The following is a 15,690-nucleotide window of genomic DNA, read 5'->3' as shown; positions in this document are numbered from 1 at the left end:
GAATCACAGAGATTTGTGTCTATAAACTTGCTTATTAAATTCACATTCAAGGATGTTGGAAGGCGTACTGTCAGCTTTTTTAACCAGAATCTTTTCATTACTTTTCCCTGTTGGGACTGTGGCACATGTTGTGAGTGACCTCCAGAGATTCTTCAAGCTGTATGCAGACAGCAAATTGAATCTGAAAACTTTACTAGACAAGTTTGTCTTTCAGCTGGTGGATGGACATCAGCTGTGTTGGAAAAAATAAAATTTCTTGTGGAACTGGGTCCTGACCTTGAAAAAATCTTAAATCAAAGTACACAATTAAATTCTGAGTTATGTCCTTATTTCTTAAATATAGAGTACAATCATCTGCAATCATCTGTTAATGATGCAGAGAAAGATTTGGCTCCACTGAAATTGATTTACCTGATCCTAAAGGTTCAGCTGAAGCAGAATCAACAGTGAAAACATAACCAAAGAGTACAGGTTCAAAAGAGAAAGGCACATTTTATTAAAGAAGTAAGGAGTCAGCAAGAAAAATAACAGGAGTTCTCTTTTGATCATGTTGAACTTAGTAAGCAAAAATGCTTATCACCAAATCATAGAGTTAAAAAAAAAACATGCTAGTAACCAAGAAAACAACTTTTTTAGCTCAAATACGAGAAGGAAAACCACTTATTTTACTTATAGTCCATAATGGACATTATAGAAAGTTTATATCTTTTATCCATACATTTCTTAGACAATATAGAATTCTTCTGGGAAACTAAAGTGACATTGGATATTGGCTAATTTGTTTTATCTCAATATTATCTCCTACATTTCTAGTGGAATGTTATTTAGTTCCTGCTTTTTAATGTTGGAGAACAATGACTTTTTTAAAGGTGTAATAATTGTTCCAGAAGCAGGAACTGAAGGTATCATAATTTTAACTTTTTTTCCTGTTGTAGATCTATATTGCAATTTAGGCATTGGTACAGTTAGTGCTGTCAGTATTTTACCTAACTATTGGGATACCCAGATTGTCTAATGAATTTATCATGGGCTGGCAAGCACATTGGAAATGAGATTAAATGTATTTTCCTGAAAATATTGAAGATGATAATAGGAATAAACTATACTGAATTTTATAGATAGGAAGATAGCATGTAAAGCAGAGGTTCTAAAATTGGATATTAAGACACAGTCAAGAATGACAGTTAAGGAATTAGATGGGAGTTAGATCTGGCCTGGAAAATTTGCATCAGAGCCACAGAACACCCCTATTTGATCAGTACTGTTGTCTTAAATGAATATGATTTACCACTGAGATTATGAAGATAAACATACCTATCAGCTGTTTCTCAGCAGGAAAAAAAAGTTGAGGTATATAAGAACACTGAAGAGCACTGATATCAAATATATGCAATGTGGGTTTGGGTCCAGATTTTGCCACTAAACAGCTATACAAGTATGTAATCACTTAATATCCCTGGTATTATAATTACACGAGAAAGCTGACTTATTTGAGCCAACACTAAAATAGATGTACTTGTTTATATGGTAAAAAAAAAAAAAAATTAGTTGAACACCTACTACATGCTAGTTATTGAATAAAAGCTGGGCATACATGGTAGCATATAGAGGTAGGAAAAGGGTATATAGACTTTGTGATGTGACAGAGTCATGTGTATACCAGTAATTATGGAACAGGATCCAATTCTGAAGTCTTCAACAACAACAAAAAACAACATGAAGAACACACTTGGAAGAGTAGGAGGGAAGCCACAGAGATGTTTAAACATTTGAGAAACAGCTTTTTTGTTGACGGGCTTTGAGAACTCACCTGATTTATGCTAGAAAAGGAAAGTTTGAAGGGAGATTAAACAACAGACTTCAAAGAATGAAGGAACACTTCTAAATTGCAGTAAGCAGAGAACTCTTCCTACTCAAAAAAATTAATTTAGACAGTAACTGGAACTTGAGTTAGGCAGTTGAAAGACTGTCTTGAGCATACTACCTACTCTTCATTTTTAAAGAAGAGACTAGGCAGTTAACCTTCTTAAGATTGCTTCTAAGAGAGAAACTTTCCTTGAGATAGAGAAGAATGAATGACCTGTCAAAACCCTTTCAGACAACAATCTTAAAATCTACAATTTAAGTGCAAAATTGCTACAATTTCCTTTTGGAATCTTCTTTCTTTGAGGGTAAAGTTATATTCAATTTTAAACCTATTCAGTGAAGTTTTAGGAAATATTAGGAATACATGTTAAAGTTTTCTGTTGTGAGCTGTGGAACACCTATTCTCATGAATATGATTAAATAGCCCTAATTTCTTCTTGTTAATGTTACATTCGACATTACGACATACTCTATAGTGACTTCAAGTAAAGGCCCTGTCTTGGAGGGGGTTAAATAGTACAAAACGGTTAAGGTAATTTTACTGTAATTAACACTTTCTGTTAAAATGCAGGACATGAGTAATTGAAAAATATCTGTTGATCAGAATTGATATTAGTCTCTTCCTCTTCTTTCTCCTCCTCCTCCTTCTACACACACACACACACACACACACACACACACACACTAAAACTTCCAGGAATGCTTCCAACAAGCATTAGAAATGATGGATTAGAGCTTCTCTTTTTTGCCAGCTCAGACCCCAAAGCACAGCCCTAACCAGACATAGTAACCAAGCAATAAAACTGCCAAAAGGTTAAGAGGAAAAAGAAAAGGAACTTCATCATCACAAAATGGATAGTTAACATCTAAATACTCAAGGTTTCAAAGTCTATCACTGTCCTTGATGTTAACAATGATGCCACTGTTGTGTCTTCCCTGTTAAACCAGGGAGCATTGTTGAAGAACCTGGCCTGGGACCAGTGACCCCCACTGCCTACATAGAAAGACTTCCTTCTGATCAATGTAAGCAGTACTCGGGCCTCCCCAGCCAGGGCTTACTGTTGTCACTTCCCTTCGTACAGTGTGACCCAGCTCATTATATTTCAAGCACCCTCACCTTACTGATGCATACAAATATGACATTTTAAATTAATAATTAATATATGCCAAGAGTTAGAGAGTCTCTCTAGCTGTTCAAGGCCTTGAAATATCTTGGGGAGGATCCAAAATTGATTTCTTATCCTGGTATTATAATTGGTTAGGGGGCTTCACATTTTTTTGTATAAAATCTTACTCCTAGTGTGTTAGACTTTGAGGAAGTTTTCAAAGTTTAGAGGTTGTAACTATAAAACCAATGATGGTAGAGTCACATCCTAGGTATTTTCAGCAGAGCAATCATCTGTTAATGATGCAGAGAAAGATTTGGCTCCACTGAAATTGATTTACCTGATCCTAAAGGTTCAGCTGAAGCAGAATCAACAGTGAAAACATAACCAAAACAGGAAATGGTATGGGTGACAGCCCCTCCTGAAGTTTCTGAGAAAGATCAGGACCCAAGAGAAAAGTAAGAATGTGAGAACTTAATTGACAGCTTCCTTCCTTCCTTCACTGCAGATAAATGAAGGCAATCTTTACAATAAATTAGCGTTTTCTTGCGATTTAAGCCAAACAAATAAATAGTAGTATGCCAAGATCGTATTTAAGCTTCCTAGATATTTAGAGTGTTACTGAAATGGCATTGGAATGCTTTATTGAACTTTAGAGAGGTGAGTGGAGTTCAAATAATAAATGTATAAATAACCTGTGTCAGTATTGCCTATTTAATTTAAATATAGCCTTCAAAAGTTCAAATGAAGATAAATAAACCACTGTTTGAGATACAGTATACTGATTAACATCATAAGTTTTGGAATCAGAGACTTATCTTTGAATACCCATTCTGCCACTTACTAGCTTTACCTTGGACAAATTATCTAATCTCATTGACCCTCAGTTATCTCATATATAAAATGGGAATCACAACATGACTTATTCAAAAGATATAACTGTAGCACTAATTCTAAGACCTGTTGCATTAATCTAGGTTTGCCCACAAGTAGACCCTGAGGTGAAGGTTTAAGTACAAGTAGTTTAATTGGGAGCTGATTTCAGAAGGCCATGGTAGAGGAGGAAGGAAATAAATAGGAATGGGAAAGAAGCCTATACAAGGCATGCTAATAAGCAGGTTATCACTGTGGGTCAACACACTGGAGACAAGGAAGGGTAAAGAATATGGGATACTTATCCACCAACTTCTGTCTGTCGGTGGTTAAGTGATATTCCAGGGATGTTTTCTCCTCTGCAAGTGGATGAGCTTCTCCTGTGGCCAGAGAAAGCACCAGGCAGTTACAGGTACATGTCGTTTACAGGAATGATGAGAATTGAGGGAATATTGGTAGCACAGTAAGGGCCAAATCTGACCCACTGTATAAAGACAGCTACAGTAAAGCTTTTTACCCAAGTATGCACGCCCTTTGCAATGTGACATCTCAGCTCCTCCTTTCAAGAGATGAACTCATTTTCCCACCCCTGAATCTGGGCTGACCTTTCGAATTGCTTTGACCAGTAACAGAAGTGTTGTTTTACGAATTTCTAAGTGTTGGCATCAAGAGGTCTTATAACTTTCATCCTTCCCCTCTAGGAGCACTGCCCTGAGACCACCATATAATGAAGCCTAGTCTAGCCTACTGGAGGATGAGAAGTCTTATAAAGAACTAAGGTTCTCCAGCCAACAGCCAGCTGCCAGATATCTGAGTGAGTCCATTTTGGACAATCTAGCTCCTGTTCAGTTGCGCAGTAACTGCATCCACATGAATAACACCAAGCAAGACCATCAGAATAATTATCCAGCTAATCACAGTGTAAACTGCAGACCCACAGAATCACGAGCAAGAAAATAACTCTTGCTTTAATACATTAAGTTTTAGGGTACTTATATGCAACAACATATAACTGATGCTTCCAGGTATCCAAGCAACAATTGCAAAACTTTTTCCAGAATGCCCATTTGTCCCACAAATTGAAAAAAATTTATACAGCTCAGGCAGGACTGCCTCATTATATTATATAATGTAAGTAAGCAGCCACGAAGGAGCTTGGTTTAGTGTTTTTTAAAAAAGTAACTTTGGGCCTCAGTTTCCACACATATAAAAGAAGAATATTCAACCAGATGATAATTTCAACAATAATTTGAGCTCAGAGTTCTGTGATTCTAAGATATCCAAATAGAGTAAACTGATTTCTTCTACTCCTTAGGTAGAAAAGACATGGTAACATATATCAGTTTTACTCCTCGTGCCTCCAAGATCGAATTAAATTACATTAACTACTCGCTAGCTGCCTCTGTATCTGATATTTCCATTAGGTTCTTGGACAGAGAGAGAGTGCAAGGCACGGTAACAAAATAAAACAAAACACAGGCTTTGGAGCCTGACACACTTGGATTGGAATCCTGGCTCTCTTTCTTTCCAGCTGTGTGGCCTTAATCTAGCTATTTCCCCACTAAACCTTGGGTTCCTTTACATAAAAAAAATTTTGTATAACCATATGTACTTTGCAATTATTTTGAAGATAAAAACATATATATATATATATACATATAAAAGAGAAGCTATGCACACAATAGTAGGAGTGCAATGGAAAAAAAAACTTATGAATTATAAGTGATATTGAATTGTAATATAGTACATGAAATAATAATCATATATCAGAACCATATTTCAAATTAGATTTTCTTTTTTATGTTGTATTTATTTCATACTAATTTCTTGTAAGTCAGGAAGTCAGGAATATAAACAATTCTTAATTTTTCTGTTTAAACACCATGTTGCATGGACCTAACAGACTACCTACTATAGTCTGGACCTAACAGACTCCCTACTGATTTTTTTCATTCAACATTTGTGCATTTAACATTTTGACTTTATGCCCAGTTCTGTGTCACTTTGCTAAAGGGGACGAAAAGCCCCTGTTTTTGAGAAAATTCCTCTCTCCCTCAGTTCTTCTCCATCTCTGGCCCCACCTCTACCAGTTATCACCAATAGCTTGGAGCTTAGGACATATGCAGACTCTCCCTACTGGCAGCACCTTGGAGAGAGTGGGGAAGGGCAAGGGTGGTAGGGAGAGATGAGAAACTCACGTGGGGGAGAAGGAAGTCGGGCAGGAGATAGAAGGAAGTAGGGCAGGAGACATGAAGGACGTATATCTCTCACTGCTTTCACTGCCCTTGCCCTCGCCCTCTGCTGTAGTCTCTCTCGCCTCCTTAATATTCCTCCATCTCGCTCCTACTTCAACGTATTTGCTCTGGTTCTCTCTCTCTGCCTGGAATACCTTCCCCTGATGTATACGTGGCTCGTTTCCTCACTTACTCCAGCTTTATGACGTTCTCAAACGTTCTCTTTAATAGAGTAGTTGCCCTGACCATACTACAGATGATAATGTCCTTACCTCTGCTCCCTGCTTTTTTGTTCTCTGTAACTGTGTGCTGTGGTTCAAGTGTTCGGGTCAAAACTCATGTGGGAACGTTAATTCCCACTGCAGCAATGTTGGGGGGCGGGACCTTTAAGAGGTGGAGCCTAATGGGAGGTGTTTGGGTCTTGGGAGCTCCGCCTGGTGCTGTTCTTCCGGTGGTCTCTGGTTCTCGCTCTTTCTCGAGAGACTGGACTAACTTGGCGGGAATGGATTAGATCCTGAGAGAGTAGGTTTTAAAGCAAGGAGCTCCTAGTGTTTGGTCCCTTGTGGTGAGTCCGCTTCCCCTTTCCTTTCTCTGCGGGGTAATGACGCAGCACTTACGACAGCTCGAGGCCCTCACCAGAAGCCCACCAGACACCACGACCATGTTTCTTGGAACTCCTAGCCTATAAAATCGTTACCCAGCCTCAGGTATTCCGTAATAGCAACACTAAAGGGACTAAGGCACTCTGTTTCCCAGACTTCATTGTGCATACAGTCACCTGAGGATTCTATTAAGATGTAGACTGTGATTCACTGGGTCTGGGGTGGGGCCTAAGATTCTGCATTTCTAACACACTCCTATTTGACATCAGTCTGTAGACTGCACTCTGTAGCTCTTAAAATTACTGAGATGGCATATATTTTCTCCTTTATTAGTTTATCATCTTTTTCTTCTAATTAGAATATTTTTCATGAAAGGAGGGACTTTATCTTATTCTATGCTGTATTCTCAGCACCTAGTATGATGCCCAGTACATAGAAGTTACTCAATAAATATTTACTCAGTGGATGAATTATATACGTTGCTGGAAATTAAAACTAAAATTTTGAATGTATTTTCTACTGAAAATTTTATCATTACATTTCAGTGCATTTCATGTTAAATAGATTTCTGTGCCCTGGCTTTGGGACCTTCCTACCATGTGTAAAGTGGCTTAAATGGGGGCATAAACCCTTAAGGTCAGAGTTCAACAAACTTATTTAAAAAATTATTGGAACACAGTCTCTTAATGAACAGTTACAGAGTCTGAGGCTGAATATACTAGAGGCAGCTAGAGAACAAACACCAATAAATGATTATGTAGGGACAAACTATGCATATGTGCTGAGGGAACCAAAAATTACAGCTCATAAAAAGAAATAAACCTGATGTAATTAGTTGAATATAAACCCTGCTATAGCAATTTTAGTGTCCCAGATTGACAAAAAAACAAAACAAAACACAATGCTTGCACATCTTTTTCAAGTCTCCAGTGTCATTAAATACACCTCTGATGACTGCTCAGAAACCCCAGGGGGCACATGAGATACACTGTCCCCAGATTATATGGCCTCTTTTAACCCAAGCACTATTTATGCCTTCTATTGAATTATGGTTGTGCTACTTTGGCTGTGATCCTTCCAGTTCAGTATATTTCTACTATAAAAATCAAGTTTATTACCTGAAGTCGTCATGCTTTAATACTGCAATCAATTGATCTTTGAAAAGTAGACAAGGCACACGCACACAAAGCCCAAAGATGTTTTTAATTAAAAATATCTAATTATAGAATTGGTAGAGCAAAGAAGTTTTCTGGCTTCTTTTCCCTGATAGTCAAAGTCAGCATTAACATTGCCGTGAGGATTTATACACACCTTCTATCAACAACTGAGTAGGAAATGAGATGAAACTTACTGAAAATATGCAGTAAAAACAAAAGTTAAAACTATAGCTAAATGAAGAAATAATCCTCCCCCAAGTCAGCTTGTGGTAGTCACAGTTGGTTTTCTTTTTCTTGAAGAAAAAATGGAAGAGCTCTTAAAATTGTTTTTTGGGACAATTGGGACAGAGAGAGGTGCTAAGAGGACTGTTTCTGTGGTTTCTGTGTTTTTACAGGCATCTTGAAAAATATTGTCTAAATGATACAGGATTCATGGAGATGGAATCCTCATGTGTTTAGTGTTAGTGGATACTCTGGTGCTGCACCCTGATCCCCTCTTCAGGGACAAAACACCAATCCCTGGATGCTGGGAATATTGGTTGTTGATGGTGTTCCTGACCAGCAATTGCCTTCTGCTACAGAAAATACAAAGGCCAGGCCTTCTCCCTGCAATTCAGGGCAACTTTGCGGAGTGAGCCCAACTCTAGGGCTCCTTTGGGACAGGCAGAGGCTTCTGTTTCAGACATATCATTTCACCCTCTCCCACTGTCTCCCCTGCACTGCTCTCGTCTTTGTAGGTTTATCTCCAGAGAACATTCCCTAGTATACATTTGTCATGCAACACTTTGAATTAGAGTCAATTTCCAAGGAACAAGGAACTTATTCTATGACTTTTGCACAGTAAATAACACAAAGATTTATCTCGATCTTCAGAATCAAAACAAATTTTCTCTTTCACCCAGAGTCCTGCTTTTGAGCAATAACTAAGGACAAAGATAATGTGATCCAGTATACTTACAGGTTCCAATAGTGGTCAGTCCAGGAGCTAGGTCAGGCCGCTTTGCCCTCAACTCTTGAAGTAAGTGGTTTACTGCCTTCCACTCAGAGCTCAGATCTTCTAACTTCCTCTTTAATAGAAAAGCATACACATTACTTATTTGATTAACACCTTGATGATAACTTAATTCATGAAATTATTAATTCATTTTGTGAGTATATTTTTGGATTTCTATTATGTTTTACTTCTAAGTTATTTTTTCCAGGTAGAATTCCTTTCAAAGGAATTATAATTGTTTTAGCCAACCATCCTGCAAATATGTATTGACTGTTTCCTGCATACAAACTCTTCCTTCAGGCATAACTTCATTTAAAGGAAGTACAGTGCAAATATTAGTGAAAAGAAAACAACAAAAAAACAGTCCCTCTTAACAACTGGCTTGACTCTTTTCAATAGAATCTATTGTTGCATGCTAGAATTATCCAGAGAACTTTAAAAAAATCCTAATGCCTAGGCTCACCCCAGATCAATTCTATCAGAATCTCTTGGAGGGAGAGGCTTGGTGGACATGGGAATACCCCACCCAGAGCCCCCTTCAAGGAAAGACTCTTGTCGCAGATGGTGGAAATGATGTCGGTAGACATTTTTCAGCTATCGGTCCCTTCAGGGACTGCCTCAGCTGCAGAAAGCTGCTTTGTCCAAGGGCATGCCCTTTCCAGGGCAGCCCTCATTCAATGACTGATCAAGGTGAGGGTATAAATACCCAGCTAATTTGGCTCAAAGCAGGACAAGTCTGAAAGGACATTTCAGCTGCAGAGCTCTCTATGGAGTCATCTAAGTCTGTACATAGCGGTGTGCTGGTACACATATGTTTAACAACTGGCTTTCTGGGAAAACAAACAAACAAACAAAAAAAACAACAACAACCCTGACAGTAGTGTTTGCGAGTATCTGTGGTGTAAATACTCTCACCATGGCCAATTTTAAATTACCAAGATAATGTCAAGTGGCTCACATAATTCCTGAACATTTAACAATAGGCCCTCCTGAGCTGATAGAAGCTGGCTCCTGCATACATTGTGCAGCCATATGATTACTTATAGCCAGGAGAATGTGAGCAGAAGTGATGTCTGTCAGTTCTGGGATGAGGCTTTTAAAAAAAAAATGGGCGAGGTTTCTACACTCTTTTTCTCCTTCTCATTAACTGGAAGCAGATGACTATAAGGTCCTAGGGCAAACCTTCTCAATGGATTGGGGTGGAGGGAAATTAAGTCATAATGCCTTAGAGCTGTGGTTCTAATACTTAAGGGTCAACAGAATCACCTGGAGGCCTTATGAAAACACTGTGTGCTGGGATCCAGCCCCAGACTTCTGGATTCAGTAGATCTTGGGTGGGACCCAGGAATTTGCATTTTTAACAGTTTTCCAGATGATGCTGATGCTGATTGTCCATGACCAAAGCCTAAGGTATCCATTATACCTAACAGGTTACCTAAGCATCTATGATGGGCTAGATATGTAGCATCCTGGAAAAAAATAAGAAAATAGTCCCTCAGATCGTTTTTCAGTAGGATTTAATTCTTCTGAGAAACCCAAGCTGAGAAAAGCTGCCAAGGAATGGCAGAGCCACTAGATGGACAAAACCTAGGTTTCTGTGATAACACATCAGAAAGCTGCATGGCCAGGAACACATACACTGAATCATCATATAAGCAAGAACACTCCTGTTGTATTAAGTCACTGAAATTTTTAGTTTAAGATACAGTAGCAGTAATCTTACAAACTACCAGTGCCTATGGAGGGTTGATAGCAGCATCTTTATATAGCTGTAAATTCCTATGCTTATGTTGTGAGGAATACAAATAATTTTACTGATGTTGGATTTGGTTAAAATGAACACATTAACAGAAATTGCATTTCTAGTCAGAAGAATCAGAGTTGGAAGAGCGAGAAACTACAAACTCTTAAAAGAAGTATTGAGTAGACAGGGATGGTAATGAATCCAACCTAACAATGGGAATATTTTATATACATGTTGTGGTTTAATGCTCATCATTAATTTAATGCTAATCATTTCAATAAAACATTCATTCATTCATCCAAGAAAAAAATGTTCAGCTGCTGTTCTGTGCCAGTCTTTGTGCCAGTTATTATAAGCTTACAAAAATGAAGACAATAATTTCTAAGCATTCACAGCCTTATGGAGAAAATAGACATGTAAATAAATTACAGCAGAGTTTTTAGGGAATAATAATGATTTCAACAAGTCACACTGGGGGAACAGCTTAACAGCCTGGAGAGATCAGTAGGTTACCCCTAAAAGCTAACATATGAATTGGTGTTGAAAGATGACTAGGGATTTTTCAGAAAGGTGACATTTGAGTGCCAAGTAGAGAAAGGGCATTCCAGACAGAAGAGCATGTCCAAAGGCCCAGAGACAAGAGGCATCAAGGATTTTCAAGAAAATGCAGTTTGTCTTGGTTGTCTGGACTACAGAGTTGATAAGGAGCGGTATGGAATTGCTAGGCCTGATCCAACAGCAATTTATTAAGCTCTCGTAATGTTAGATTATTGGATTCTCTCCTAAACCAGTGAGTAGATAGAAGTGTTCAGAGCAGAGGAGTGATGTGATACAATTTGTGTTTTGCAGTGTGGAGGCTTTATCCAAAGGGAGCAGAGACACAAGTTGGAAAACTAATGTGGTAATCAAAGTGAAAAGTGGTCAAGACCTGACAGAAGGATGTGGCCAAAGGTAGAGAATGTATGTGTGTGTGTGGGTGTGTTTATTTTTCTTTTCTGTGGTTGTTGAGATTTTGACCTGGGAAATGCTGAAGAGAAGCACTTTCTGTAAAAGTGCTTCTTCAAGTCTACCCTATCAGTGTGTGTCTTTAAAGTTAGACTGTATGCCTTTTGGAGGGCAGGCACTGAGTCTTCTATTCCTTGTATGGTGTTCTCTTCATATGAAATTCAATGCTTCCTACTAATAGGTGTTCAGTAAATATTTCTGAATTGAATGAACTTACATAAAAATGCTACTTGAATGAAGATAAAGAGATAATTGAGTTTTCCTCTTCTCAACTTGACTACAATGTGAATTACATACCATTTCTTACAAAGCACTTGAAAGATCCCAAGTAATTTTTTCCAGTGTGCAATCATTTTATTAGGCTTTTATAATTTCTGAACCATACTGTATTTGAAGCATTTATCTTCTAGACCAGGTCCCAACAGTGACCATTTGGCAGCTAAGGAAAGAAAAAGTTTAGGTCCCTACAGGGTCTAGGCGGCAACAAAGGGAAGAAAAAGACTTGTAAAGGAGAGAGCAACAACTTCCACTGCAACTGGTCATTGCTAGCAGAAATGTGGGCATATGTTAATCAAAAAACAAACAAAAAAGCCCTACTGATCATATTTCCACATCAGTATATGCCAGAGAAGTTTCACTCAGGTTCCTAAGGGCACAAGAAAGTACAAGAAAATTTGTTTCTGCATTGTGGGGAATTGAGGCCAATATGGGTATGTATGCTAAGGAAATGGATAACTGAATATGATGGATGCATGCCAAGGAATGGTATGCAGTAGTTAAAATCAACAAACTAGGTGTATATACAGCAACATGGATGGATCTTCAAAACACAGTTATGCATTTTTGAAAAGCTAAAACAACAAGATGTATATAGCACAATGAGGTTTTTGTATAAATTTAAAATACTTTTATAAATATTATTAAATATTTTACAAGGATAAAGCAAGAAAGGAAATGGGAGTAGAGATAATGTCACATTTCAGGAATTTTGCAAATTGTTAAAAACAATCATTAATAAAAAATATGTAAATTTAAAATTAAACTATTAAAAACAAAGGTAATAAATATTAAAAATTAATCGCTTCCTAATTTAACTAACATCTGTGCTCTTGAGGTTATTTATGTCTTTTGTGTCTGTCATCGTGTCAAATCAGGGCTTTTAATGTTTTCACCCAGAATGTATGTTGTTAAACACTTACTAGTATATCAATGAATAAAACTCTTTTTATTTACTAACCAATCAGTCTTGAGCTCCAAAACAAACAAAAAATGACTGATCAGTAAGCAAAACTACCATTGAAGGTCATGACACGTGGAAGATATTTTTCAGTCCTGACATCGAAGCTTAAATACTAAGAATTAAAAATTGTGAAAGGCTAGAAAATAATATACTTAGTCTCTTGGTTCCCCTGAGAAGTTTCAGTAACTTCACAAGGACATAATATTTAGAGCAACTAGAAGTAGCCATGCTGATAACAGAAAGTAGTAATAGATAATAGGTAGAAGACAATAAACATAAAAGCTTTTAACTAAGAAATGTAGTAATCTTGATCATTTAGTGAGGAGATAACAGTTCAACATATGGTGAAGTCTCATCATATGTCATTTAACATACAGGAAATCACCTATATGTGCGGGAGGTGGGTGGGGGAGAGAGCGAGCGAGAGAGAGAGAGACAGAGAGAGAGAAAGGGAGGGAGGGAGAAATATTGAGATTGAGACTGAGGTTGAGAATGGAGATTGATTTAAATACTGCTGGGGATCTGTCCAACCTACTCAATAAGCATGTGGCTCCAGAATCAGTGGCAAAGAGAGATTAAAGTTTGTTTTTCCTACAGATGACTCAGGTTCTACTTTATTCTCATAGTATAAGCATCTCACTGAATTGAGTTTGATTCTAATATTTAAAGGTATGTATTTATCTTATAGCCTGTCTTCTAAAAGCAGATTAACCACTTCATCTAGATCTCAACTGAACAAAGAGTGATCTGCATTGAACTTCATTATGTTCCAAATGCACCACTGTATAAGTAGAACAATAACTGGTGTTATAATGATGCCCCTGGAAATTAAGAAAATTTAAAATTACGTTGTGATTTAGAATCAGAAATCTTGGATTTCAGACTTAATTCATCACTACTGGTTGTGTGATCTCTGGTAAATCAGGTCACTCAGATTTATCATCCTTGAAACATGGATATAATACTAACATCTAACTCATAGCTTTATTGGAGAAACTAAATGAGATGTTTTATGTGAAAAGAACTCTGTGAACTGTGAAGTACTCTAAAATTGTTGGTAAGATATTATGCACTGCTTAATGAAGCAAAACAGAAGATAGTCAATAAAAGTTTTCATTAAAATAGTTACAGTAAAAATATTTCAGTGCTTAAAGGACTAGGTTTTGGTTATCTGGAAAATAACATGTTTGTATATTCAATTTCCATTTTATTAGTACATAAACTCTGAACTGTCCATCCACTTACTCAAATGTTATCTTGCCTACTGTTATTTCCAGATGAGTAACTGAGGGTTTACTGTAATTTCAAATGTAGAGGTGGATTTTAAAAATTAAGTAGTATCCCCAATGTACCACAAACGTTTGAGGATATTGCAAAGGGTCAAAACTACAACAAGCTCAGAACTGTATATTCCACAGGCTTTCATAATTATTAGCAAATCAGATCAATTATGAATGGCTATAGCTTTTTATTTGGCTAGCCACAAAAACACTCTTGGAACTCCTTCAAGAATACGGTGTACTTTAGAGTTGAAATTAATTATTTATATGTTATGCAAGTTATTTTTTGTTTTGTTTCATTTTGCTTTTTGCCTTTCTGGCATGTGCCCATATTTTCTATTTTCTCATCTTTTCTATTAGGCTGTAAAATTTTTTTGGTAGCAAAAAATGTTTGGCAGCAGAAACTAGTGCAGTATTCCTCACATAATAAGCCTTAAGCAATGCTCAGTAAAAATCCGTAAAAGGTAACGATTTGCTATATATGTTAATAATCAGTAAGCAAATTTAGGGGAATCAGATATGTGTTTAAATCCCAATCTCTTTTGATATAAAATCAGTGGTGTAAAGGCATCAAGTCCTATTCTTAAACTTTGAATATGCTAACTAAATTGCAGGTACCAGGCTTTCTCACAAGAGCTCCAAACAACAATCATAGTGGATTCATATTTTACCTAAAGGAAAAAACATCGAGATCATTTTTTTTAAATGGCAATTTAGTTTTATTATAGAGGACTTTTGCAGCTTAGCATTATTTTCTATTGTATATACTTTCTTGGAAATAGTCATTAAATGTTAATGCAATTAATCAAAGGATGTGAAATTTCTTCTTTATAAAGATCAGGAAATCAAAAGAAACAGTGATTTTCAAATATAGCTTTCCTTTTTAAATTTAAAATTGAATGTAGTTTTAAACTCTATTTGAGTTTGGGATTTTCAAAATTTAAAAATCTTTTATTTTTCTCTTGTGTCATTGTTTGGCAGGCAATTAATATCTTCTGAATTAATAAAAGAATCCACCTATGGCTATATATACATAGACATGCATGTGAATATTGTAATTGAAACTGTCTCTATAAATGCAGTTAATACAACAGAGGACCTGAGGTGAAATTCACATCTCTAAAATGCATGCTTAGTTTCAGCATGAACTACAGAGTAAGCCTAAATTGAGACTATTCACCCATGTCTCCTCAGAAAAGTCAGCTCATATTAGAGCCTTTATAATGTCTTCTGTGTTTCAGTGTTTTATTTTGAATAACAAACCTGCATATTAGCCTAAAATAACATTAAGAGATGTGAGTTTGGGATGCTTATAGAAGTATTCTAACAGAATTTGGTTAATCAAAAAAAGCAGGTAAAGAAAGGTGATAAGCCATTAACAGTTATTCCTAATGTCTAACTTCCCAATCATCAGTGGTGGAGGTCACTGTAAACAAGTTTTTTAAAGGTAATTTTAAAAAGCAAAACAATAAGTTAGTCTCTTGGGGAAATCAATAATACATATCTTTAAAAAGAATGAGAAGATCAGCTTTCCTAATATTTTCTGAATGGGTAATGAAGTTTGGGATAAAAATTTCAGTGACAGCACT

The 15,690-nt window shown here is 36.7% G+C and overlaps 1 protein-coding gene across 1 annotated transcript in view; it reads right to left on the bottom strand.

Annotated features, from left to right (window-relative positions):
* DMD (dystrophin) overlaps nt 1–15,690 on the bottom strand; it is a 734,955-nt gene that overhangs the window by 676,202 nt on the left and 43,063 nt on the right. The window contains exon 3 of the mRNA XM_008577619.1: nt 8,797–8,905. The gene's annotated coding sequence lies outside the window, so the exon portion shown is untranslated. The remainder of the gene's footprint in view (nt 1–8,796; nt 8,906–15,690) is intronic.

Source organism: Galeopterus variegatus, unplaced genomic scaffold (genome assembly GCF_000696425.1).
Source record: "Galeopterus variegatus unplaced genomic scaffold, G_variegatus-3.0.2 Scaffold69, whole genome shotgun sequence".
NCBI classification, from domain to species: domain Eukaryota; kingdom Metazoa; phylum Chordata; class Mammalia; order Dermoptera; family Cynocephalidae; genus Galeopterus; species Galeopterus variegatus.
Note: the sequence above shows the minus strand (reverse complement) of the source record. Positions and strands in the feature narration are given on the sequence as shown.